Genomic DNA, 25,700 nt, shown 5'->3' with positions numbered 1-25,700 from the left:
GAGGCAAGAGAGCCTCAGCTATTCCATTTAGTGTGCTGGTATTCTATTCACACCACGAGAAAAAACAAAACAAAAAAAAGTTCCTCATGTGGCACGAAGCATGGTGCATGTAAGAAAATGAGACAGAAACTGTAATAAAAAACACAATCCAAGCCTCAGCTTTGGAAACACACACATTCTGCAGTGAGAGTGCAGAGAATGCTGATCGCACAGAACATAGCAGCTATTATGTCCGAGTCACAGGAATACCACCTCCACTCACACACACACACACACACACACACACACACACACACACACACACACACACACACACACACACACACACACACACACACACACACACAGAACCAGTAACAAGCAATACTGAAATGATATACCAATAATTATTACTGCACACAAACCTGACGGGTGGTCAAAGATGCGATCAGAGCAAACCTTCGTCCGATGGGCTCTGATCCACCTGCACTGCAGCTCTCGTCTCTCTCTGTCTGTATAACTGTTGCACTGCTGTCCTCTTTTCTTCACACTCCTCCCCGTCTGCGATGTTGCACTGCTGGCTGCTCTTCCTGTCAGACTGCTCTCTGCAGCAGGACCTAATCGGCTCGTGTTTCTATGCAACATGGACAGAAAACAAAACTTCTATGCAGACAACTACCCAGTTCACAGAGGGGGGCCGAGCTGTGCTCCTGATGGCTGTTTGGGGTTGAAGAAGGAAAGGGGGAGGAGCAACCTGATTAAATTCACACTAACACAAACGAGTGAGATGACTGGATTCATTTCTTTCAGGGAGGTGATTTTCTTTAAAACGCTGTTTTTTTAAGTCTTCTTTCACAAACAACTGATGGACATGCTTGTGCACGTACAGCAATTTTAACCTCAGACGTCATACCTCCAAAAACTTGCTATTTAAATGCATTCTAAAGTCAGTATCTTCTGTCCTCTACCCAGATAACTGATTTGACATAAATGGCTAAAAAGTGTCAGTGTTTAAGCTACCATACTTAACTATTGATGTGGATTCTGATACATAATTACTGTTCACGTTTGATGGATTTGATGAATTTTTACATTTGATGGATTACTCCACGCCCTGACCGCTGTTGGAGCGATGCTGTCTCAGCCTGAAGGTAAGCCTCGCAGACCGAATTACTACTGAAAAATAGACTGTGCAAACGATGGAATTGGAGTAGATTGGGAATAACCCCCTTGGGTCTGATGATTTGCGGACGTTACATGCTGTATTACGGTCGCAAATATCCGGTTTAAAGGAGTTCAATATGTGACCGTATAACCAGCATGAACGTCCACAAAGCATCAGACACAACAGGGTTATTCCCTAATTGGCCAGAATAAGACAGTTTTTTTTGTGTTTTTTTTGTTGGGGGGGGGGGGGGGGGGGTAGTCAAAATGTATCTGAAAATATGGGGTTATCTTATAATAACAGACTAGAGTTTTACATGTCATACATGCCCAAAAGTAGGTGGCACCAAACACCTGTTAAAGGTAGCGCCAATTTAGCCAATTTAGATACTGACCAACCCATCCGCTGTCATGATCCAGCCCTGTTGGGCCCGGCTGTTATTAGTTTGAACTCTTTTTCCACATTTGTGCTCTGAGCCTTTTGGATTTCTTAATCATGCCATGGATCATCATCATGCTTCAGCTGGTCTTGTTTCTTGTCCTTGCCAGGTTTTTCATGTTCATGTTATCTTTGGTTTTGTTTCTGGTAATTTTAACCTTGTATTGTTCACTCCTTGGTCACTTAGTCACTCTAATCTTAGTTTGATTCTTTTACTTCATGCTTTGGTCACTGGTTCAGTTTTCTTTTGAGCATCTTGTATTCTTAGCTTAGTTCTGTTTATCACATTTTTGTATTATGCTTTGGTCACAGGTATTTGTCATTTATCTTCAAGTGTTTCTTCTGATTATGTTCTGTCACTTATTGCTCATCAGTTAGTTATTTTTTTTTTTATTGCACTATTCTGTAGTCACCAGTTTTGTTTATCTGATGTTCTCATTTCTGTTTACTCTTGTACTTTTATATTGGCTTTTTGCTTTCTGTTAATTAGTCAGTTCCTGTTTAGTTTTGCTTCAGTATTGACTTTCTGATAAGTTCTCATAGTTTTTCTTTTGTACTTGTTATATCTTGGTCTGGCTTTTAGTTCCCATGATGCTTGCTCTGTCCTGGTCCCCTAGTATCATATTCTGTTTTAGCTCTGTTCTCATGTCGTCCTCATTTGCTTGTGTTCACTCACTACACCCAGCCAGTGTGTCTTTGTCTCAACTCTTTTCTGTCTGCTTTGTATTTTCGTTCACATCCTACTCTTGCACTTGCTCACGTGTCTTGTCTCTTTCATCACTTACACTCTGTCTTCCTGCCTTCACTCTCTTGCATTTGCCTTTGTCTTCCCTGGTCACGCCCCCTTCCAGAACCTTCACCGACACCTGTGTCTTGTTGCACTAATTACATCACCAGTTGATATAAGCCCTCACAGTCTCACAGTCCCTTGCTCGATTGTTGAATGATTTCACTTTCAGCACTCATGTCCTTGCCTTGTTTTGCTTTGTATTCAGCCTGCCGTGATCTGACCTTGGATTGCCCTCGACCTTGTACTTGTCATTGGCCTCTGATTACCTCCACGCCGTGTTTTTGACTACAGCCTGTTTTTTGGACCAAGCCTCAGCCTCACGTCTGTCTGTATCTTTGCCATCCTACTGGACCTCCTGTGTAACCGAATTCCCAGCCTGTAATTAAAACCTTTTGCTTACACCAGTCTGTTGTGAGAGTTTGCATTTGTGCATGCTCGGTTTGTGCCACGCCTGACATCCGCCTTGGTTACAATTTTATCATAGCCAGTGTTGTCACATTTGACTTTTGAAAAGTTTACTTTATTAGAGGTACTTTTTCACTACTTTATGCAGTTACTTATTATACAGTCACTTCATTAGCACATTATAGAGTTACTTTATTAGCAGCTGCCAACAAGTTGTTGGCAGCTAACTAGTAATCTAACTTGGTTAATCAGCAAGGTAACTAGTAATCTAACTTGGTTAATCAGCAAAGTAACTAGTTAACTAGTTACTTTGCTGATTAACCAAGTTAGATTACTAGTTAGTACCTTAGAGTACTCAGTCCTAAAAATAACCAAGTTACATTATTTGTTGCAGACAACTTGTTGGCAGCTGCTAATAAATTAACTGTATAAAGTAACTAAAGTAACTTTTCAAAGTTACTGTGGCAACACTTTCAGTAACAAGGATCAATACTGACCTTGACCTGATTTTACTAAGATTCACAAATAACACAATTAGTCATAATTTTTGATACATCTTCCAGGAGTCCTTGCATTCCTGTTCCCATGTCAGAGTGATCTCCTCTCCTCACTGCTACAATATGGCTACTTTTACTTGTGCACAAAGCTACTCATGTTTCCAGAGCAATTTTACTTCAGCAATGGAGGCGCATAATTTCACTGCTCCAAGTGCATCAGGGGGGATTTATAAAGAGAACATCAGAATCACACCACCTTGTGCATTTTTACTCAGACTTGGAAAAAGTGGAGGCACACGGTCTCCACTTCATGCAATCAGACACTTCTCACTTGACTCTATTAACAGGGACTGTTGTTTCTGAGCACTGAAACAACGAAAGATTTTTAGACTCTTTCAAAATCTCCATCATCTGTTTCCTCTTTCCTTCATGGGAATCTCTGACAAACTCTGGAGCATGTACCAATGTAAAAGGTCTACGGGCAATGTCTCAGTGAGTGTGTGCAGAAGGTTTCACCTGTGGAAAACTGATGACATGAAAAACTGAGGAGACAGAAGGCCAGATTGCACTATTTATTGCACCACTAATCTACTCTGTTTCTCTTTTCTCTCTCTCTATGGACTTTTATTCACATTTCAAATAAAAAGCATTTTTTCTTATAAAAAAATAATAAAAAAAACCAAGATTGGATCTTCAGAAATTATTTTTCCAAAAATGTCTTGAAAAGGGTTTGTTTATAATCACAATGAACTTATAATTGACTCAATGCTCTATTTGATTCCAGAATTGTCCAAGTTGTGAGTGTCATATTTCTCCCTGTGGCTTTAAGGTTAACTTGTTACCTGACTCTTGTGTGCAGCTGGACTCCCCGCTAACCACGTAACACAGGGGTTTACAACAAGGGCCAAGACAATGCAGCTTTTCCTTGCAATTGTCTCAGCAGGTGGTTTTAATCTTGCGTTTTTTCCCTCAACTTAAAGTACTGTGTCGATCAGTGAAATCATCTCCCGAGGTGATGGGTAGAAAAACATGTGCTATCATGACACACTATTATCCACCTCGATCCAGCAGGTGGTAAACTGTGGGATATTACAGGGATATATCAGCAAAACAAAGCTGCTCTTACAAAAATCAACAAAGTTCTTTGAAAATAAAACGTTTTTGGATATCACTTCTGTCACTTGTTTTTCCTCCTTTTGTTTCCTACCATTGCATCTCCTATCTTTTTCCTCTTCCTCTCTTGCAATCTTTGTTGCTAAACTTTCGAAAAGGCCTTGGTGAAGCTTAAAGACCAGAGGAACTTTCAGCTGGGTCTGATAGGGAAGGTTCCCCTACTCTCCCTCCACTAAATGCACCCTCCCTTCTCATTCCTTCCAAGACAACCAGCACTTTCCCTGATAGCAGCTTAACAACCTCCTCATGTGAGGAATTTCCCTCAAAGGAGGAGGATTTGACCAAACAAAGGAAGGAGGGAGATGTAAGGCTTTAAAAATGGCTGATCCTGCAAACAGATTAATACCTTGAGTGTTTTTGTTTTTGAGTGTGTGTGTGTGTGTGTGTGTGTGCAAGCGTTTGAGAGTTGAAATCATACATTTGGAGGCAACTTAAAAAGCAGATAGTTACTTTAAAGCCAAGCTTAAAAATAAAAACCAGATGAAAATAGATGAATACAGAACATGATGGTACATGCTGACATACTTGTGAACTTTTATATTTTTCACAAGATAGATTCCTGGGCTTATATATCCAGTGTTCTTGTACAGAAAATTGATAAAAGGTTGCCTGTTTTATTGACTAATTGCTCAGTTTAACTCGCATGATGTATAAAGATGGCAGTGTCCCATTAGATTAGCATGAAGTAGAACATCTCACCAACACTGCATTAAAGTATATTTACAAGTCAAGCTAAGATAACATAAGACAAGATCAACTTTATTTATCCCAAAGGATAAATTTCGCCAGAGTACAGAAATAGTAAACAGTGAACAATGTTTTTTAACAATAAGTACAACAAATTTACTCTGAATAACTGAATAACTCTGAATAGCTCTGTTCATTATGTATTCATCCAGCAGAAGGGGGCGGAATTATACAGTCTGATTGCCACAAGTAGGAAAAACCTCCTGTGGTGTTCTTTGGTGCACCTCAGTGGTCTCAGTCTATGGCTGAAGGTGCTCTGACAGGATGTGAGTGTGGCATGCAGGGGGAGAGGTGTTGTCCAGGATGCTGAGCAGTTTCCTCAGCATCCTCCTCTCTGACACCTCTACCATGGATTCCAGCTCAACCACCAGGAAAGAGCCAGCTGAAACTTAAAATGAGCCCAAACCATCACCTTTCTTTTAATAGCATTTTTCAGACATGCACTGCACTGAATATCACCCACTCATATGTGATAATGCAGGCCACTGTCACTGAATGAGTGGATGTTTTGATGATGTTTCTAAATACCATACAACTGGCACAAAAGTGGAACAATATAAAGATGTAAGGGTGAAGAAAGTCCATTTTTACAAAGACACAAAAATGTGTATGTTTTGAGAGAATCACGAAAGAAATTCAATGAATGACACCCAAGATTTCCACAGCATACTTTCTGCATCATATTCTGAGTCCTGCACGCTTTGCCCAGGTACCGTCCTTCCCCTTTACCAAAAGTAAGTTCCTTCAGATTCTCCCTTTTTCCATTTGGGGTCGCCATAGTTGATCCCAGATGGATCTACATGTTGATTTGGCACAGGTTTTAAACAAGATGCCCTTCTTGAAGCAAGTCATTGGGCTCATTTACAGCATAGTGTAGCTTCGTCTTCTTAGCTCTCTTGTACATATGGCACAGAGCTAACCCAAATTTATCAGATGCTTTCATCTTAATCTACCCTATGCCAGCTGTTGAATTTGGTCAAGCCTGATGGTTCATGTTTTGAGGTCTAGGGCTGTGACATCCAATCAAAGGATGTCACAGCCCCTCTTGGCCATTTCCAACCCGGACAATGGGGATCAAAGGCCAAGATGGCTCAAGTTGGATGTTGGAGGGAGGCCCAAGATGTGGCGGTACCATCAGACTCTTTGCATTGCAGCAAGGATGTAAGGTGGGTGGCTGCTGGGTCCGCTTTCTGAATTCTTTGGTGGTATGAAGGACACAGAATGTCTTCCATTGTTCTGAGGGCTCTGCTGTCAAAGCTGTCAATCCTGGCCTCCCAGGTGTTGTTTAGTAACCAGGTAAACCTGGTTAATAGCATTATTTCTCAGCGATGCTGTCTGACACATTCTCAATCCAGTCATTACATTTTTACACTTGGTCAGTATACCATTCTGCCACGATGTGACAAGTTAATTTCTCTGTGACAGAATACAGAACTATCTGCTTCACATCTGCATTATCTGGAAACATTCATTTATGCTTTGCTTATGCTTATGATCATGGTTAAGGTTACTGTTAGGGTTAACGTTTCCCCATACATCATACAGTGACACAATGGGGGTACCAGATTCCTCACATATTAACGTTTGGCCAAAATGAGTCATTTGTGTCAAAATGGGACAACTTGGGTGAGATAGGTTGTGCTCTCAGAAAGAACATCCTATCAGAGGAAAATAGCAACTCATAATTTTTGTGATAAAGTGAATCAGAGAGAAGCTATTTGATTTCAGAACTGGGAATGTGTCATGGCAACAGCTCATTTAACGTTACAACAGCCTGGTCATGTCTTGGTTAACGCCAACAGCAGTACTGTGTGATTTGTTTTTGGGTGTGCCAACCACTGGCTTCCTGACAAAGGCAAAAAAGAAAGACATGTTTTCAGATTTAACAAGTTTGCAAGGTCAGCAGCATGTTGTTACAGCCATTTTCAAGTTTTACATAAAATACAAAGATGTTAAGTAAGTCCTATATAGGCCTTGAAGCCCATTGGTGCTGGTGCTTATCCCCAGTATCACTCCCAAATGGATGGGGCACTAGCCTGATGCAGGTTACTTCCCCAGCCAAGGTTGGTACACATTTACAACTGGGTAGACTTTGACACAAACATACACGTGCACAGTGGTTGGGAATAACTTGTGGTTGAGTGTGAAATTAAGTGCAGATGACTCAGACGGCTGGAGACCATGCTGTATGACACTACTGCAGACAAGGCAGCCAAGCAATTCAGCACGCACGCACGCACGCACACACACACACGCACACACACACACACACACACACACACACACACACACACACACACACACACACACACACACACACACACACACACACACACACACACACAAGCAAGTTCTGATTTACAACTTACTGTGCAAAGCAACACCCTTTTCTACGGAAGATAAGAAATCGCTTCCTTTCTTTTTGATAAACACACACACACACATACACCTTCAGTCATGCACAAACACACACTTCATGGCCTAGTTTGTCCTAAAGTGGAAACATAAGGAAGGAACTGCAGAGGTGCCTGGGTCACTGGGGGGTGACTGAGGCAGAGGGCCGTCACACCACCGTCGCTGCATGTGGGGTTTGCTGACTCTGCTTAGGGGGAAAGTTCAGTGCTTTTAACACGTCATCAAAAACAAATCTGGATTTCTAGTGCAATAATTCACAACACACACACACACACACACACACACACACACACACACACACACACACACACACACACCACACACAGAACAATGAGAAGATGTCTTAATTTGCTTCAAAAATATCTCATTTCCTGACGGCAGCCAATGGTGTCAACAGATAAATACACATAAAAAGCTTGGTGGTATTCGGGGTTTTCACGTATCCCATAATCCCTTGTGCACCAGAGAGTCGCTGCAGTCAAAACAACATAGAGAATCCACACGATGACAATTGTAAATGAATATTTTACTACAAAAATGTAATTGTCATCGTTATGCTTTTCATCACATTAATAAGAGACTACATGCATGATACCCTGAAAACTTGCTAAAACAATTATAACATAATTCGTGTCTGCTACATTTAATCTGCGTGGAATTTAATAAGCGCAAACCAAATTTCAGACATATTATATATGGGTGATTCTTTAACTACAGGCACTATTGGCCTTGTAAATGTAATTTCCACACCATTGCCTTACAATATAAAGCGCCTTGGGCAACTGTTTTGTGTGATTTGGCGCTATATACATGTGCTCTGATGTCACTGTTTATCTCCATAGAAACTACCCAAACAATCTTTTATACAAACTGTTTAAAGGGACATTACAGTGTTGTGGTGGAAATTGTTTAAAAAAATCACAACAGTTGTATGACACTGAATACCCCAATTATGTTTTGATTATTTTACTGATATTTTATTCAGAGATATTTTAAAACATTAGAAAAAACATTTCTTTACCATTCATTTTTCTCATTGAAGATCAAAAGTCTGGGTGTGGGACAAGCACAAAACGGCAATATTTGCATATAATGATGCTGAAAAAAGGTGAAAAAGTCATCATAGACTACTAGAACAAATTTCTTAACACACTTTCATTGTAAAGATAACTATAAAAGTGTGAAATTTCCCCTTTTTTCTGTTTTTCATACAATGATCAAAGGACATAATAAGTGCCCGTAGTCTAAGAATCACCCATATATTAGTCTGGAACAAAAGGACAAACAGTGTTGTAAAGGACAATAAGCAAGATCAAAGAGCAAACTTCACTTTCTCCCAGAACGACATGATCAGGAAGTGATTGTAGCTCACAGCAGCTCCCATTGAAAATAACGGAGAGACAACCTGTGATTCTCGCATGTTTACAGAAAACAAACGCAATAACAACATCTGTAAACCCAGAGAATATATTCATGAGAGTTTTAGGCACAATATAAAAATAGTTTTATGTTGCGATGTTAATGGTGTGTCCGTGTGCAGCGGTTAAAGTGAAGCGTGATCGGAGCGTCTCAATGCAGTTCTCAATGTTACTGAGATCTCGGAGCGCGGCGACTTCTCAGAGGTTTTGCGGGATTTGAAACCTGAAAAGCCTCAATGGCCTAAAATTTATATCATCATAGTAAATTTTCAGAGTAAAATATTCTCTGCTGTGATAAGATTTTGTCCCAGTCCAAACAGAGTAAAATGCACAGTATTATAGAATGAAATCAGCTCTACCGTCTTGTCAAATCAAGTTTTTCGACTCCAATAAGAGTCATTCACAACATGATGATGTTGATTTTACACTGTGATAGAGTTGACTTAGCACTGTGACAGAGTATATTTAACACTATTGGGACTGGGACCAAATGTTATCCCGGCAGAGTAAATTTTACTCTGCAAAATTTACTGTGATGGCATAATTCTGAAGCACAGACCATAACAGTATATATGTATCTCAGTACCATATTTTCAAGAAGGGTCATAGTTTGTTTGTTTTTTGTTTTGTTTTTTGTAGTTTCGGAGGTCAGGCAAATATTCTGAAAGCATAAAAAAAGTAAAAAAAAAAAAAAAAACGGCTGTGAAGCTTCCTGTCCATATACGTTTAGGCTGAGGTTGGCTTCTCCATAGAAAAAAAATTGCAAAATGGCAAACTAACTCCACCACAATCCACCTGCATACAGAAATGTTCACCCACCACCCACCATCTGGAGTGTCTGCACTCATGAGATTTAGGTAGGTTAAGGAAGAAGGGTGGACTATCCGCCCAGCAGAGTGTAGGCCACAAATGGGCTCATTGCTCCCCTCAAAATGAACCTACTTAGTTCAACCTTTAGGTACCCTTGATAAAGAATACCAGGTTTCTTAGCTTTAGCTTTCTAATCTGGTCAGGTTCTAAGATAAAGGAACCCAAAAACCTCTGCCTCAGTCTACCCCATGCTGGACACTAGCCCAAAAAAATGGAGACATCTAGGTTCCTCCTCACAAGCTGTACATGTACTGACCTGCTGGAGTCTCATTACCATTCTATGTCTGTTCAAGAGGTTTGTGACCTGTGAGAGTCCCAACCACTGTACTTTTTATACTTCTAGGCAGGCCAACTAGCTCCTGGAAAACATGAGGTTTGGTCCTTCCACGAGCTGTCTTCCCTGCCTATGGTCACTCAAGTGCTGCCATCGTGCCATCGTGGTGCCGCTTCCTGATCCAGTTCTGGAGGGCGGTCTTCTGCACAGCAGTTGACACCCCTACAACAAGCTCTGAACCCACCAATTTAGTTGTGCTCCCTGACTTTGCAAGCCAGTCCGCTCTCTCATTACCTGGAATGCCCTGTATGTCCAGGTACCCACACTACAACTACATCATTAGTGTCTCCCAGTGTGTTAAGTGTCTGGGCACAGTCTCACACCAAAGCTGATGAGAAGAGTGGCCCTTTAATGGCACTGATACATGCCTGACAACCTGAGTAAATAAAACTTTTTTACCCCTAAAATTGAGTTTAATCAGGAGCTCCACACACTGAATGACAGCAAACACCTCAGCCTGAAAGACTGCGGTGTATCTGCCCAGTGCAAAGATCTTATCCTGTGTCAGGCCGTCGTATTGTATTAATACTCCAGCTCCAGCTTTCCCCTGATCAATCGGGATGATTGGGAACAAAATTTTGGACTGTTCAAATGTTGACGCAGATAGAGACTCATCAGGAACTCGACCGGGTCACCTGCAAGCTCGTGCAACTTAACCAGGCTGTCTGCAACATCCCCGAAACCCTGCTGCAAGCTGATGGCATTGGATTTGTAACAAACACTAATGCAGATCTGTTCCCAGCCCATTATACTAAAGTTCACAGAGGCAGTGTGGCAAGCAGGCGGTAAAATATTGCATCTCGCGAATAAGTGTCACCAGTGGCAAAGTACTTGCTACCTTCAGCCCTGCCCCTTTTTACATTCTCGGATGCTGTTTGTGTGTCAGTCTCTGTCTGTGTGTGCATACAGTCTGGAGTTGCCTTGACAACAGCAGGCTGTAAGGGAGGGCAGATAAGAGGACAACCGAATGCTTCACCAAGGCCATTGAAATCCTTCTGGAGGAAAAACAAGAACGGTGTTTTGATCTTCGGTAGCTGATAAGGCTGCCATGTTTTGAGTTAGGCAGAGAGACACAGAAATTCCATTTGCAGCTGCTCTGACCGTCGAAATCCAATTTATGAATATTCACTGGTCTCCAACATCTTCCTTTGCAAGGCAGATATATGCTCCGAGATGTTTTGCAACTTACGTTTGAGTTCAAAGGTTAACACAGTCTGAGATGGTACCCGCCTTGCCCACTTCGTTAATCATGATGGACAGATGTGGGGTTGTGGTTCTGGTAGCAGCCATCTTGCCAATTTTCCAGTAGGTCAGGGCAGCGCATAATCCAATCAGCACCAGCCCTCCTGCCATAAAAGTAAATAAGAATAAATCTTCGATGTCGTCCACAGAGAGTGGTGCCAAGCATGCACCGTGCAACTTGTCATAGGCATCGAGAACATAGCCAGCAGGATAGGTTCCATCTGCGCATGCAGGGTTCCCCAGCCCTGATGACCTTGTTGAAAAAATAGTGTCAACAGCGTTCAGAGACCAGCTGATCAATTCCATGGTTATTCCAAATAGCTTGATGAATTCACAGTGTGGTGTAGTTGACCCTTTTGAAGGTTGGAGCACAGATAGAAAGCTAGAGAAAAACAGAGGAGAGAGAGGAAGAGATGCGACTGCCCTCACCGGAGTCCCAAGCAAATCACCAGAGTCCCAAGCATTGTTGTTCCCAACCATATCCACGTATCAGGATACCTGTTGAGTATCTGCCCACCCCTCTTTTTAAAGAAAATTGCTTAAATGTTTTTTCTCTACATGAGACTGGAAAATCCATTATTTTGTCTTCCAAATAACACATCTTTAATGACACTGATGTGAACATTGTTAAAATATTCTATTAGCTTCACTCGAATTACTGACTTCATTCTGCATTCAGAACTGCCATATCCCTATTGAAGATATTTTATTTTGCAAACTCTGGTTTTGGGATATATGTCTGGCTGTGGTCTACTGTCCATTTGTTACAGTTTGTCACATTGCTGCTTTTGCTCAGTTAACTGTTTATTGGACAATAAATCGTGTTCACTGTCCTCCGTTGTTGTTCTCCGTTCAGCAGTCATTGACTACAATTGCAACAGTGTGATTAAAGGGCAAGAACACCACCACTGAATCAGGTGGAAACTACGAATAGTACAATGCACTATGCTATTCTTTGTGCCAAGTGGAAGATACTGTGTTTCATCTAACCATAAGTGTCAGACAAAGCATGTGAGACAATGACAGATGACTTAAGAGTAGAAGTTGTCTGAAATGGTCATGCACATTGTTTCTTTGTCAAGTGCCATTTAATTAGTTTGCATTCTGCAAAGTGACCAAAATTATTGGGATCAACACGACCAATAACACGCTTGTGCATACTGTCCCTTTAAATTGAATATGTACAAACGTTTGAGTGGTACTGTAGACATTCAGATACAGTTAGTCCTAAGATGTAAGTAAGTTCTAGAACACAGGCCCTTAGGGCCATTGGTACTGGTGCGTATCCCCGGTTTCCATAGTCTATGATTCCCCCGGCCAAGGTTGATACCCATTTACAGCTGGGTGGACTGGGATGAAGCAGATTAAGTGTCTTGTCCAAGGACACAGACAGGTAGTGTGACCAGGAATCAAACCCAAGTTTACATCTCCTATTCTGCTAGTCTACCTGCTTTGCTACAGTAAGAAAATTTAAATGTTTTCACATAATGGAATAATGTTTTATCATGACAACATCCTACTGTGACGCTATTAAGACAACAATATTGGAACTTGTGCTTGTGGAACTAGAAACATAATGACACAAAACAGGAAATCTAGAAGGCAACACTGCATGCAAACACTGTCTATGCAAAGTCTGTGTAGATCACTGTGTTCAGGAGTCAGCGTTATGGACGCAGGTGTCTGTAGAGCCGGAATGAATCAGCCAGAAATCATTACTTCAGCACTGAAAATATTAACCTGACAGCATGTCAGGATTTATTTGTCAGTGGTTCATTTGGAGAAACACCTGCCCTTGTCAAGAAGAACAGTTAGGTAACATGGAGATGGACATATGATGTCCCCAAACAATCAGATCAACCCAGACCTCTGAATGACAGTAAAACTAATTCATCATGCGCTGTTTATAATGAGGAAACTACACCTGTAGTCGCCAACCTCTTTCTTTCTCCAGAAAACAATACGTAATACAACATTCAAACTAAAACTGGGATTCACAACAAGAGAAATATAATGTAATCACAATTAATCGCGCACGACAGTGAATGCTAATGTGACGCAAACAGCAGTATGTAAATGAGAGTTATGCATGTATTAATGACTGTAAGTGCAAAATCAAATTTAATCCGTCGTTTGATGGTGTGTGCAACATAAGACAAATACTCATGTTTTAACTGAAAATGTTAGTGAATATTTACAAAATTAAAATGAGTGTGCGTCTTGTAATGGTTTGTCATGGGAGGTGTGCAGTGTTTGGCACAAATTGAAATTCAGCACCAATCATCTTAAATTGTTGGTTTAAGGCAACAATCTTTAAGTAAGCATTCTCACAAGGGGGTGCATTTCACTCCGGTGTTAATATATTCTCTTCCCTGTCACATAACCATAGAGATAGTTATACAAAATGAGAATAATTTGCGTGTTCGATATGTAAATTCCTGTCAATGGCTGATGACCATGGTCCTGACTATAGAATATGGTGCTGACTAGGGATGGGTATCGATATCGTTATCGATTCCACGTATCGATTGGATTCCTTTTCGATACCTCTTGTGAATTTTCTGTGTACTAAAAGTAGGGTTTACAGGTTTTCTCTTTCAACAACATTTTATTGAGTCTTAAAGTAAATAAATATGAAATTGATCACTGGATCCTTAAACTCTGGACATAATAACTCTACATGGTGGATCCTTGATCTCTGGACATAAATAGAAATAAACAAAATCTGTAGTTTTTGTCAAAAGCATTTCCTTTCAGACATTACTGGCATGAATGTCTTTCCATACAAGTGAGCTGAGATCTTACACGTTGTGCTGCACGTCATAAAGAATGCAGGACATCTCATTTTGGAAGGAAAAAAGTTTTAGTCAATTGTACTTTATTGTCTGTATAGTAGAGAAGCTTGAATCTTCGACTGGACTGGGTTGCTTTGGACGTGAGGACGTTTTGCTTCAAATCGCAGATGCTTCCTCAGCTAAAATTCTTGTTCTGGTAGTCTGACATCTGTCTTAACTCTTGTAGAGAAGAATAAACAGAAGCCACAAAGCTGGAGTTTTAAACCTAACCAGACCCCTCCTACTGAGAGGCAGACTGCTATAGGCTAGTGACTAAACAATAGCTCTAATTAGCAACTACTGTGCTCTAGTTAGCACCCTCCTAATGACAGGGCAGCTGTCCCTCCTAATGATGGGACGGATGCTCTCCTGATGCTCCTCTGACGACTTTCCTGATGATGTGAATGACTCATTACCATGAACAAAAGACTGAAACTGCTTTGACCTGAGTACCCCATTGTAAACAGGGACAAAGGTTAAGGCTCCCCGGTTAAGGCTGGGTTTCAACAGCTTCACATAAGGGGCTTTCACAGTGGCGTATTCGTAGCGCTGCTCATTACAGCGTATCATCTACGCTGTAATGAGTAGCTCTCTGCCCACTTCACGAGTTTTTCTCAATACGCAGCAGTATGTTGAGGGCTACGTGCGCAGGATGGAAGAAATTAAACCTGTTTAATTTTCTTCGGCGTACAGCACAGCATGGAGCCTTCAAGCGAGAACACGCAACGCTGTGCTACTGTCCGCTACTGTGAGCCCGCCCACACTGCAACACCATACTGTCATTTCACACCTCCCGCCAGGCTCCATTGTTCTTCTGGAGCTATAAATACTGCAAGATTGTTGCTTCACTTTATCATACTGGACTCATTATATGAGGACTGTTTCACTGTGTCGCATCGTTTCATAAAACCGCTGAGAGAGAGAGAGCGGTTTTACTTTGAATCTGAGTCTCCTTAAATAAAACTGCTCTCTCTCCTCTATCAGACTCCTTAAATAAAATAAAATAAAAGCGCTCTCATCTCGCGCGCGCCGCTCTCCCTCCCTCTCTCTCTCTCTGTGTATAATCAGAGCTGTGACTCTTTAAAATAAACACGTTGATCAAACGCCCTGATCGATCAGTCTGATCAAAGCTGAAAAGTGCTGTGACTCTTTAAAATAAATGTTCACCTCGCTGCGTGTCGGTACGCTCATCAAACGCCCTGATCAGTCAGTCTGATCAAAACTGAAAAGAGCTGTGACTCTAAAATAAACTTGCACTCACTGCATAAAAAACTAATAAAAAAATAATAATGTTAATTACTCTGTTTTTGAGCCACACCACACCATGCAGTAGAGAACAGAGCGCACTTCCACAGAGGCCGAAAATAGCACTGAAACTGGTGTGGCATTGCACACGCGACTGTGTGCACATATTAAAACGCGAAACACACGCAGCTGCAAGTATGAACTAACACTGTAAAGGCTGAGTACGCGCGTATTTCAGGCGTATTTAAATTAAACACAATGCTGCAATGAGCAGCTCTACGAATACGCCACTGTGAAAGCCCCTATAGAATGCCTCCTTGACCCCTCTCTCAAACCATTTCTTCTCTCTGGCTAAGATTTTAACTTCCTTGTCCTCAAACATGTGGTTAGTGTTTTTAAGGTGGAGATGAACTGCAGACTGAGGTCCACTGGCACCCTCTCTGCGTCAAGCAACCCAGTCCAGTCGAAGATTCAAGCTTCTCTACTATGGAAACCATCTGGACAACTGAAAGGCCTACACAGAAACATTTATTGTCTGTATTACGTTTGGAAAGCAGTGACATTTATTTAAAGCCACAATTTGTTTTGAAGTTACTAATTCCAACAGGACTCTGTCTCAGCAGAGAGCCGTGCAGTGTTTGGAGCTGTGTCAACAGAACGGAGGATAATTCTCGTTTCTTGACTGCGGACAAGAGTCCCAGTTAGCGACTTTAATTCACACAAAAGTGACTCACAATTGACATATTTTTAATGACTTTGAGAGGGATTAGAAGCGGACTTGCCGCTTCTGAAGAGCAGCGAATCAAAGAACCAATGAGCCAGCGGGTCGAAGCACTGCTTCATTGGTTCACGCTTCAAAGTGGAGTCGCGCTGCAGAAGAGGATGATTACAGAGCCGCTGCAGGGTTTGCAATCATCGTAGAGGAAAAGATATTTTCCAGACAAACACCCTCAAAAACAACGGCCGCTCTGAAGGACATAAGATAAGATAAGGGAATCGTTAAGCAAAAAGGCTTGATATCGTTGGATTGAATCATTTCTTAATGATACCCAAAAAGAACCGGATCTCAATACCCAGCCCTAGTGTTGACAGCAGATCAGTTTCACTGGGCTCAAAAGTAAATATTAAATTTTTTTCCCGCAACTTGACAAACATATGTACAACCCCAATCCCAATGAAGTTGGGACGTTGTGTAAAATGTAAATAAAAACAGAATACAATGATTTGCAAATCTTCTTCAACCTATATTCAATTTAACTGTTAACTGACAATGGTTTTCTGAAGTGTTCCTGAGCCCAAGCAGTAAGATCCTTTACACAATGATGTCGCTTTTTAATGCAGTGCCGCCTGAGGGTTCGAAGGTCACGGGCATTCAATGTTGGTTCTCGGCTTTGCCGCTTACGTGTAAAAGTTCTCCAGATGCTCTGAATCTTCTGATTATATTATGGACTGTAGATGATGTAATCCCTAAATTCCTTGCAATTGAACATTGAGAAACATTGTTCTTAAGCTGTTGTACTATTTTTTCATGCAGTTGTTTACAAAGTGGAGATCCTCGCTACATTTTTGCTTGTGAACGGCTGAGCATTTTGGGATGATTCCTTTTATACCCAGTCATGACACTCACAATTAGTGTGCTCTGTTCCAAAATGCTTATTGTGTGCTGTTTGAAGGAAAGGTGATGTAACACGGTGATAAACATACCACTGTCCCAGCTTTTCTGCAACGTGTTACAGGCATCCATTTCAAAATAAGCAAATATTTGCACAAAAAACAATAAGGTTTATCAGTTTGAACATTAAATATCTTGTCTTTGTGGTGTATTCAATTGAATACAGATTGAAGAGGATTTGCAAATCATTGTATTCTGTTTAATTTACATTTTACACAATGTCCCAACTTCATTGGAACTGGGGTTGTAGGTGGACTATGGAACTGTGCTGGTGAGGTCAAATTTATCAGTTACAGTCATTCAGGTCATTAATGCTGATTTGTACCAAGCTAGGTATTATTATATAAATGAGCTCTGGAATTTCCCTGGCAAGGTCAAATTTGTCAGTGATTAAACATTAGGGTCAAGGTAACTGAAGTCGAAGATAAAAAGTTACTTAAAAAAAAAAAAAAACTGATTTCAACCAAAACCTGGTACACGTATGCAAGATAGTACAGTCTAAAAAACAAACTGGTGTACAACGAGAAAAAGTGATGTAACAATTTGCACAGATTTTTTTTTCAGTTATTTCAACTTAACTAGAGAAGTCTTGTGACATTAACTGAAAGTTGAAATAACAAAGTTGAAATAACTTAAAAAATCTATGGAAATTGTTACATCAATTTTTCTCATTGAGACAGCAGTTCCTTTTTTTAGACTGTATGTGGAATATACAGTCAGACATGCACCCTACGTATCTGACAGTGCTTTCAGTATCTTCAAGCCCAAAAGTATTATTGCTTAATAGAACCCCAAATCCAATGTGTTGGGAAGGTGTCGTAGCACGGACCCACAACAGGGGGCGCAAATGAACGGACAATGAATAAGCCAAAAAGTAACAATTTAATGTTGTGATAATACACACTAAATACACAGAATTTGCAAAGTCAATTGACACCAGGTGACGTGTGGGCAGGCTCGAAGATAGAAGACCCCCGACGAGAGAGAAGCCGCGTCCCACACGGCTTCCACCACCAACGGTCTGAAGAACACCGGAGCCGCCAAGTCCCGAGTCCCCAGGTGGCCTCTGTCTTCGGCTGTCGACCCTGGTACTGCTGGCAGAAAGAAGAGACAAGATGAATGAGTGTGAGTCCGCACACTCAGTAATCCACAGTCTGCACACAGTTAGGAGGGAGCACCTCCACCTCCAATCACACACTCGTGCAGCTCCTGATTAACCACTTATCTGGTTTGGGGTGTGAGGCGAAGCCGTCGCTGTCACACCAAACGCCAACCCCACAGATAAGGAAAACACCAGGAAAACGGCTGCAACAGAAGTTCAGATTATTACACAACGTATGAGTCAGCAGAGAAATTACCTCTTCAGTAGTCGATTTCTCGGCGAGGAGGTGGAGTTGCAGTCCGGCCTTTATGGTGATGATGATGATGATGATGAACGAGTGACAGCTGGTGCAGAGGATGAATGACAGCTGTCACTTCTTCTGGGTCTGGCGCCCTCTCGTGCTGGAGCCCGCACTCCAAGCAGGGCGCCCTCTAGTGGTGGTGGGCCAGCAGTACCTCCTCTTCAGCGGCCCACATAACACAATGAAGTTGGGACATTGTGTAAAATGTACATAAAACAGAATACAATGATTTTGCAAATCCTCTTCAACCTATATTCAATTTAATACACCACAAAGGCAAGATATTAATGTTCAAACTGATAAACTTTATTGTTTTTGTGCAAATATTTGCTCATTTTGAAATGGATGCCTGCAACACGTTTCAAAAAAGCTGGGACAGTGGTATGTTTACCACTGTGTTACATCACCTTTCCTTCTAACAACACTCAATAAGTGTTTGGAAACTGAGGACACTAATTGTTGAAGCTTTGTAGGTGGAATTCTTTCCCATTTTTGCTTGATGTACGACTTCAGATGTTCAACAGTCCAGGGTCTCCCTTGTCATATTTGCGCTCCATAATGAGCCATACGTTTCAATGGGTGACAGGTCTGGACTGCAGGCAGGCCAGTCGAGTACCCGGACTCTTTTACTAAGAAGCCACGCTGTTGTAACACGTGCAGAATATGGCTTGGCATTGTTTTTGCTGAAATATGCAGGGACGTCCCTGAAAAAGACGTTGCTTGGATGGCAGGATGTGTGCTCCAAAGTCTGGATGTACATTTCAGCATTGATGGTGCCATAACAGATGTGTAAGTTGCCCATGCCATGGGCACTAACACACCCCCATACCATCACAGATGCTGGCTTTTGGATTTTGTGCTGGTAACAATCTGGATGGTCCTTTTTCCTCTTTTGTCGAGAGGACACGACATCCATGATTTCCAAAACAACTTCAAATGCGGGACTCATCAGACCACAGCAACCTTTCCACTTTGCATCTGTCCATTTCAAATGAGCTCGGGCCCAGAGAAGGCGGTGGTGTTTCTGGATGTTGTTGATGAATGGCTTTAGCTTTGCATGGCAGAGTTTTAACTTGCACTTGAAGATGTAGTGACGAACTGTGTTAACTGACAATGGTTTTCTGAAGTGTTCCTGAGCCCACGCTGTAAGATCCTTTACACAATGATGTCGGTTTTTAATGCAGTGCAGCCTGAGGGATCGAAGGTCCATGGGCATTCAATGTTGGTTTTCGGCCTGCCGCTTGCGTGTAGAAGTTCTCCAGATTCTCTGAATCTTCTGATTATATTATGAACTGTAGATGATGGAATCCCTACATTCATTGGAATTGAACGTTGAGAAACAATGTTCTTAAAATGTTGGACTATTTTATTCACACAGTTGTTCACAAAGTGGTGATCCTCGCCCCATCTTTGCTTGTGAATGTCTGAGCCTTTTGGGGATGCTCCTTTTATACCCAATCATGACACTCACCTGTTTCCAATTAACCTGTTCACCTGTGGAATGTTCCAAACAGGTGATCTCTGAGCATTCATCAACTTTCCCAGTCTTTTGTTGCTTCTGTCCCAGCTTTTCTGAAATGTGTTGCAGGCATTCATTTCAAAATGAGCAAATGTTTGCACAAAAACCAAAATGTCTATCCGTTTGAACATTAAATATCGTGGTCTTTGTGGTGTATTCAACTGAATATAGGTTGAAGAGGATTTGCAAATCATTGCATTCTGTTTTATTTACATTTCACACAATGTCCCAGCTTCACTGGAACTGGGGTTGTAACTATAAATTATAACTTGTGACCTACAGAATATTCAGTTAATCACACCTGCCAACTTGTGTCTCCCTGGCTGCTTGTAGACAATCAAGGTTGCTAAGGCTCCAAGGCCTGCTTTCCCCATCATTGCAACAACTGTCTCCCAGAACAACAATCTGCAAGCTAACAACGAGGAGTGGAAACACAGGCATAGAAATAAGTATTAAAATAAGTCACTTTGTTGTGTTCAGTGTCGTTATAACAATGACATGTTTATGTGTGACACTGAGAAACACAGAGCAACTGGGATGATGGTCATGTGTTTGCTGCATTCAAAAATCAGCAGGTCCTGCACCAGCCACTGGTGAAACGATTGTGTGCGTTCCAAAACTGTTTGAATGTGTAGGTTTTGGCAAAGTAAGAGAAAATGTTGGGGAACGTTTGCATCGGCAGCTTGTCAAAATCAACCAACCACTCTGTGTTCATATGGATCAACTACTCAAACTCTCTCTATTTTGGCCAAATAACACTCCTTGATGAGCTCATGTTGAGCTTCTGTCTTTACTGTTACTTGCTGAGGATTTTTTTCAACCACAAGTGACACGGGTTTTTTTTCTGTTAGGGCCCTGTCCCACTGGGGAGAGGATTAATTGCACATGAATTGAGTATACAAATTACGGGCATTCGTTGTCATCCGCAACAAAATTGGCCAAAAATGACAAATGTCCCAGTATGAATTACAGATATATTAATAATGTATAGCGAATATATGATGAACAATCACGGTTGTATAACGCATGTAGTGAAGAAACGGATCTGATGCATTGCGATTATCACGGCAGTATTACTTGTGTATTATGAATACATTGCGTACGTGTTGCGCGTGCACAGCATCTGCATTGCAGTCATAAAAGAAGCGCACTTGGGCCGTCGGCATCACTATTCACACCAACAATACAGTCTCTGGAGCATTTGCTGGACTTGGACAAGTTGATTGGAGTAAACAAGCAGTGAACAGGGCGAGTGGTGACGTCAGCGGATCGCAGCAGAGCGCAGCTCGTCTGAACGATTATAACAAGAAGTTAAATCTGTTATAAACATAGGAATAAATGCTGTAACAGCTGCAGACAAGAAGGAAAAAACACGCAACTGTTTTATCAGGCCTTGACAATGTAAACAAGTCAAATAATTACCTTTTTAGGTTGCTCAAAATGCTTTCTGCAGCTTGTTAGCGCGCGCGAACAGCTCAGCTGCAGCTTCCTCTGTGATTCGGGAGGTGATTAGAGCCATTTTCAACAGCCAATTTGCAGAATAAACTGATTAATCCGCCACAAAATTATTATTTTATATACACAGCATCCAGAGTGCGTGGCAGCCGGTAGAACAAAGAACGGCGTCAAGCTGTGAACACAGCGCATCTGATTTGCATCCGCCGCAAATCAGATGCAAAGTAGACGCAAAGCAGACGTAATAAAACCGCTTTATTTGTGGTCAATCTGTATGCAGTTGCTACAACTTATTTTAGTTTGTGATGTGGACATGATGGGCACGCAAAATATCCGTTTTACACACTGTCCCAGTCCGCTGCCAAGCCGCAAATCCCTGTCAGTTGCGGATATCATCAGATGACGGTGGATATACAGTGCATAGATTGAGTATGTATTGAGTATGTATGGAGTATGTAAGGCGGATGTCATCCGCAGCCAAAATTTTGTGCAGCTCAAAAATCCTGGCAACGGAAAAATGTGCCTCTGCGGATAATTGCGGACATGTGTGGGTGTCGGCCGACTCATACAAGCATGTTTCACGGATACTGCGGATGTAAAGCAAATATGAGCCAATTTTGTGCACAATCCATACGCAAATCCTACTAAACACCTGTGGGATTTAGTTTAGTTGTCCTTCCTCTTTACCCGTCACCTTGTGTGTTAGTTTAGTTTTTTATCACTAATCAATGTTCACCACATGGAATACAGTACACACAATAGTAACGTAAAGGCCCCCTGACACTTGCACGACTTTGATCCATGCACTTGCACGCACATTGTCGTGACGATCCCACCCAGTGCGTTCCCAGCTGGACACCGTGCTTTGTTCCACTGGCTGCCACGCGCTGTGTGCTGGACGCTGCACATATCAAATAATTATTTTCTGGCAAATTAATCATTTTCTTTGCGAGTTGTCTGTTGAAAACTGCTATAATCGCTTCCTGAATCACAGAGGACCGCTGCAGCAGCAGCCGTTCCTGCATGCACGTGCCTAATGAGCTGGAAAAAGCATTTGGAGCCTCTAAAAAGGTAATTATTTGTCGTGTTGACATTGTCATGTCTTGGTAAAACAGTTGCATGTTCTTTCCTTCCTGTGAGCAGCTGTAAAATTATGTTTATGATAGATTTAACATCTTGTTATAATCATTCAGACGACCTGTGGTCTGATGCAATCCGCTGACACAACCACTCACTCTTTTCACTTCTTTTTTACTCCACTTGACGAGCTGCACGTATTGTTGGTGAGCTGATCACGCCATGTTGCACGACATTTATGTGTGAAAGATTTTTTTGAACATTTCAAAATTCTCTTTGCACAACTGCACGTGCCGGCGCCCCTCTCATGTTCAATTTACACCCGTTAACAACGAGTTTACTCTCCTGCACAACACAGTGCATGCAAGTGTGTGCACCATAGTCGGCAAGTGTCTGGGGGTGTTAAGTCCCTTCAGCTGCTCCCTCCTTTGCACTCAGGGTTGCCACAGGTGGATCTGCATGTTGATTTGCCACAAGATTTACACCAGATCCCCTTCCAGATGCAACTCCACATTACATGGAGAAATGTGGCAGGAGTTTGGTTTGAACCCGGAACCTTCTGCACTGAAACCAAGTGCACTAACCACTTGGCAACCACCCCTGCGACAGTACACACAAGAATAAACATGCAAAAACCACACACACACACACCCAGCTGCCGCTTTTTATTTTGGCGAGTGTGAGCGTGAACACGGCACCGGCAATTCCAGAATGCAATACATTGTGACGTCACTGCCCATCCTCTATAAAACCATTACACCTCAACCATGCACCTTGTAATGTAAAGAGCGTGATCGCATGCAACCTTAAACCATTCAAGAGATCAGTAAATGCAGGTCAACAGCATGATGAAAGTTCTCATCCAGTCATTCAGAAATCCAACCGCAAAAGGAAGACAGTCCCAACTTCTTATCACACAGCTCAGTCAGTAGGAATCAGACACCTACGAAAAAACACAAGGCACTTGTGTGGATCACTCTTCCTTTCCCTCAGGGGGTAAACAGTGAGGGGAGAGCACCGGGAAATGCAGTGTAATTACAAACCCTGGATTTTTAAGACCCCTTCTGAGCAAAGTAGAAGCATAAACACAGGTGATCAGATGCATGAAGCCCAGCCCCCCTCACCCATCTCCAAACACATGAACCTAGTTCAACCTACCCCCTGCCTCCGACTCAGCAAACATGCCGACACTTGAGAGGGCGGCACTTCTCCTCTGCACACAGAAAGCCACCTCAGGTCCATTCACAGCTCCCAGCCCCATTCTTCTCACGAGTGAAAGAACTCTCCATGTGAAAAGAGGCAAGAGAGCCTCAGCTATTCCATTTAGTGTGCTGGTATTCTATTCACACCACGAGAAAAAACAAAACAAAAAAAAGTTCCTCATGTGGCACGAAGCATGGTGCATGTAAGAAAATGAGACAGAAACTGTAATAAAAAAACACAATCCAAGCCTCAGCTTTGGAAACACACACATTCTGCAGTGAGAGTGCAGAGAATGCTGATCGCACAGAACATAGCAGCTATTATGTCCAGTCACAGAATACACACTCACTCACACACACACACACACACACACACACACACACACACACACACACACACACACACACACACACACACACACACACACACACACACACACACACACACACAGAACCAGTAACAAGCAATACTGAAATGATAATACCAATAATTATTACTGCACAACAAACCTGACGGGTGGTCAAAGATGCGATCAGAGCAAACCTTCGTCCGATGGGCTCTGATCCACCTGCACTGCAGCTCTCTCTCTCTCTGTCTGTATAACTGTTGCACTGGCTGTCCTCTTTTCTTCACACTCCTCCCGTCTGCGATGTTGCACTGCTGGCTGCTCTTCCTGTCAGACTGCTCTCTGCAGCAGGACCTAATCGGCTCGTGTTTCTATGCAACATGGACAGAAAACAAAACTTCTATGCAGACAACTACCCAGTTCACAGAGGGGGGCCGAGCTGTGCTCCTGATGGCTGTTTGGGGTTGAAGAAGGAAAGGGGGAGGAGCAAACCTGATTTAAATTCACACTAACACAAACGAGTGAGATGACTGGATTCATTTCTTTCAGGGAGGTGATTTTCTTTAAAACGGCTGTTTTTTTAAGTCTTCTTTCACAAACAACTGATGGACATGCTTGTGCACGTACAGCAATTTTAACTCAGACGTCATACCTCCAAAAACTTGCTATTTAAATGCATTCTAAAGTCAGTATCTTCTGTCCTCTACCCAGATAACTGATTTGACATAAAATGGCTAAAAAGTGTCAGTGTTTAAGCTACCATACTTAACTATTGATGTGGATTCTGATACATAATTACTGTTTCACGTTTGATGGATTTGATGAATTTTTACATTTGATGGATTACTCCACGCCCTGACCGCTGTTGGAGCGATGCTGTCTCAGCCTGAAGGTAAGCCTCGCAGACCGAATTACCTACTGAAAAATAGACTGTGCAAACGATGGAATTGGATTAGATTGGGAATAACCCCCTTGGGTCTGATGATTTGCGGACGTTCATGCTGTATTACGGTCGCAAATATCCGGTTTAAAGGAGTTCAATATGTGACCGTATAACCAGCATGAACGTCCACAAAGCATCAGACACAACAGGGTTATTCCCTAATTGGCCAGAATAAGACAGTTTTTTTTTGTGTTTTTTTTTTGGGGGGGGGGGGGGGGGTAGTCAAAATGTATCTGAAAATATGGGGTTATCTTATAATAACAGACTAGAGTTTTCCATGTCATACATGCCCAAAAGTAGGTGGCACCAAACACCTGTTAAAGGTAGCGCCAATTTAGCCAATTTAGATACTGACCACCCATCCGCTGTCATGATCCAGCCCTGTTGGGCCCGGCTGTTATTAGTTTGAACTCTTTTTCCACATTTGTGCTCTGAGCCTTTTGGATTTCTTAATCATGCCATGTATCATCATCATGCTTCAGCTGGTCTTGTTTCTTGTCCTTGCCAGGTTTTCATGTTCATGTTATCTT

General features: G+C 42.0%; 1 protein-coding gene and 1 long non-coding RNA gene across 3 annotated transcripts in view; one reads left to right on the top strand and one right to left on the bottom strand.

Annotated features, from left to right (window-relative positions):
- The window catches only part of add3a (adducin 3 (gamma) a), a 259,484-nt gene extending 258,974 nt beyond the window's left edge, over positions 1–510 (bottom strand). Inside the window, exon 1 of one of the 2 annotated variants that reach the window (XM_034189173.1) lies at positions 405–510. The gene's annotated coding sequence lies outside the window, so the exon portion shown is untranslated. The remainder of the gene's footprint in view (positions 1–404) is intronic. The other variant, XM_034189174.1, reaches the window with a different exon arrangement.
- Positions 403–24,561, top strand: LOC117527033. The gene is made up of 3 exons (XR_004565412.1): positions 403–493; positions 13,118–13,123; positions 24,461–24,561. It is a non-coding gene; the product is annotated as an uncharacterized LOC117527033 (long non-coding RNA).
- Positions 24,562–25,700: the final 1,139 nt, after the last annotated feature.

Source organism: Thalassophryne amazonica, chromosome 15 (assembly GCF_902500255.1).
Source record: "Thalassophryne amazonica chromosome 15, fThaAma1.1, whole genome shotgun sequence".
Lineage (NCBI taxonomy): Eukaryota > Metazoa > Chordata > Actinopteri > Batrachoidiformes > Batrachoididae > Thalassophryne > Thalassophryne amazonica.
Note: the sequence above shows the minus strand (reverse complement) of the source record. Positions and strands in the feature narration are given on the sequence as shown.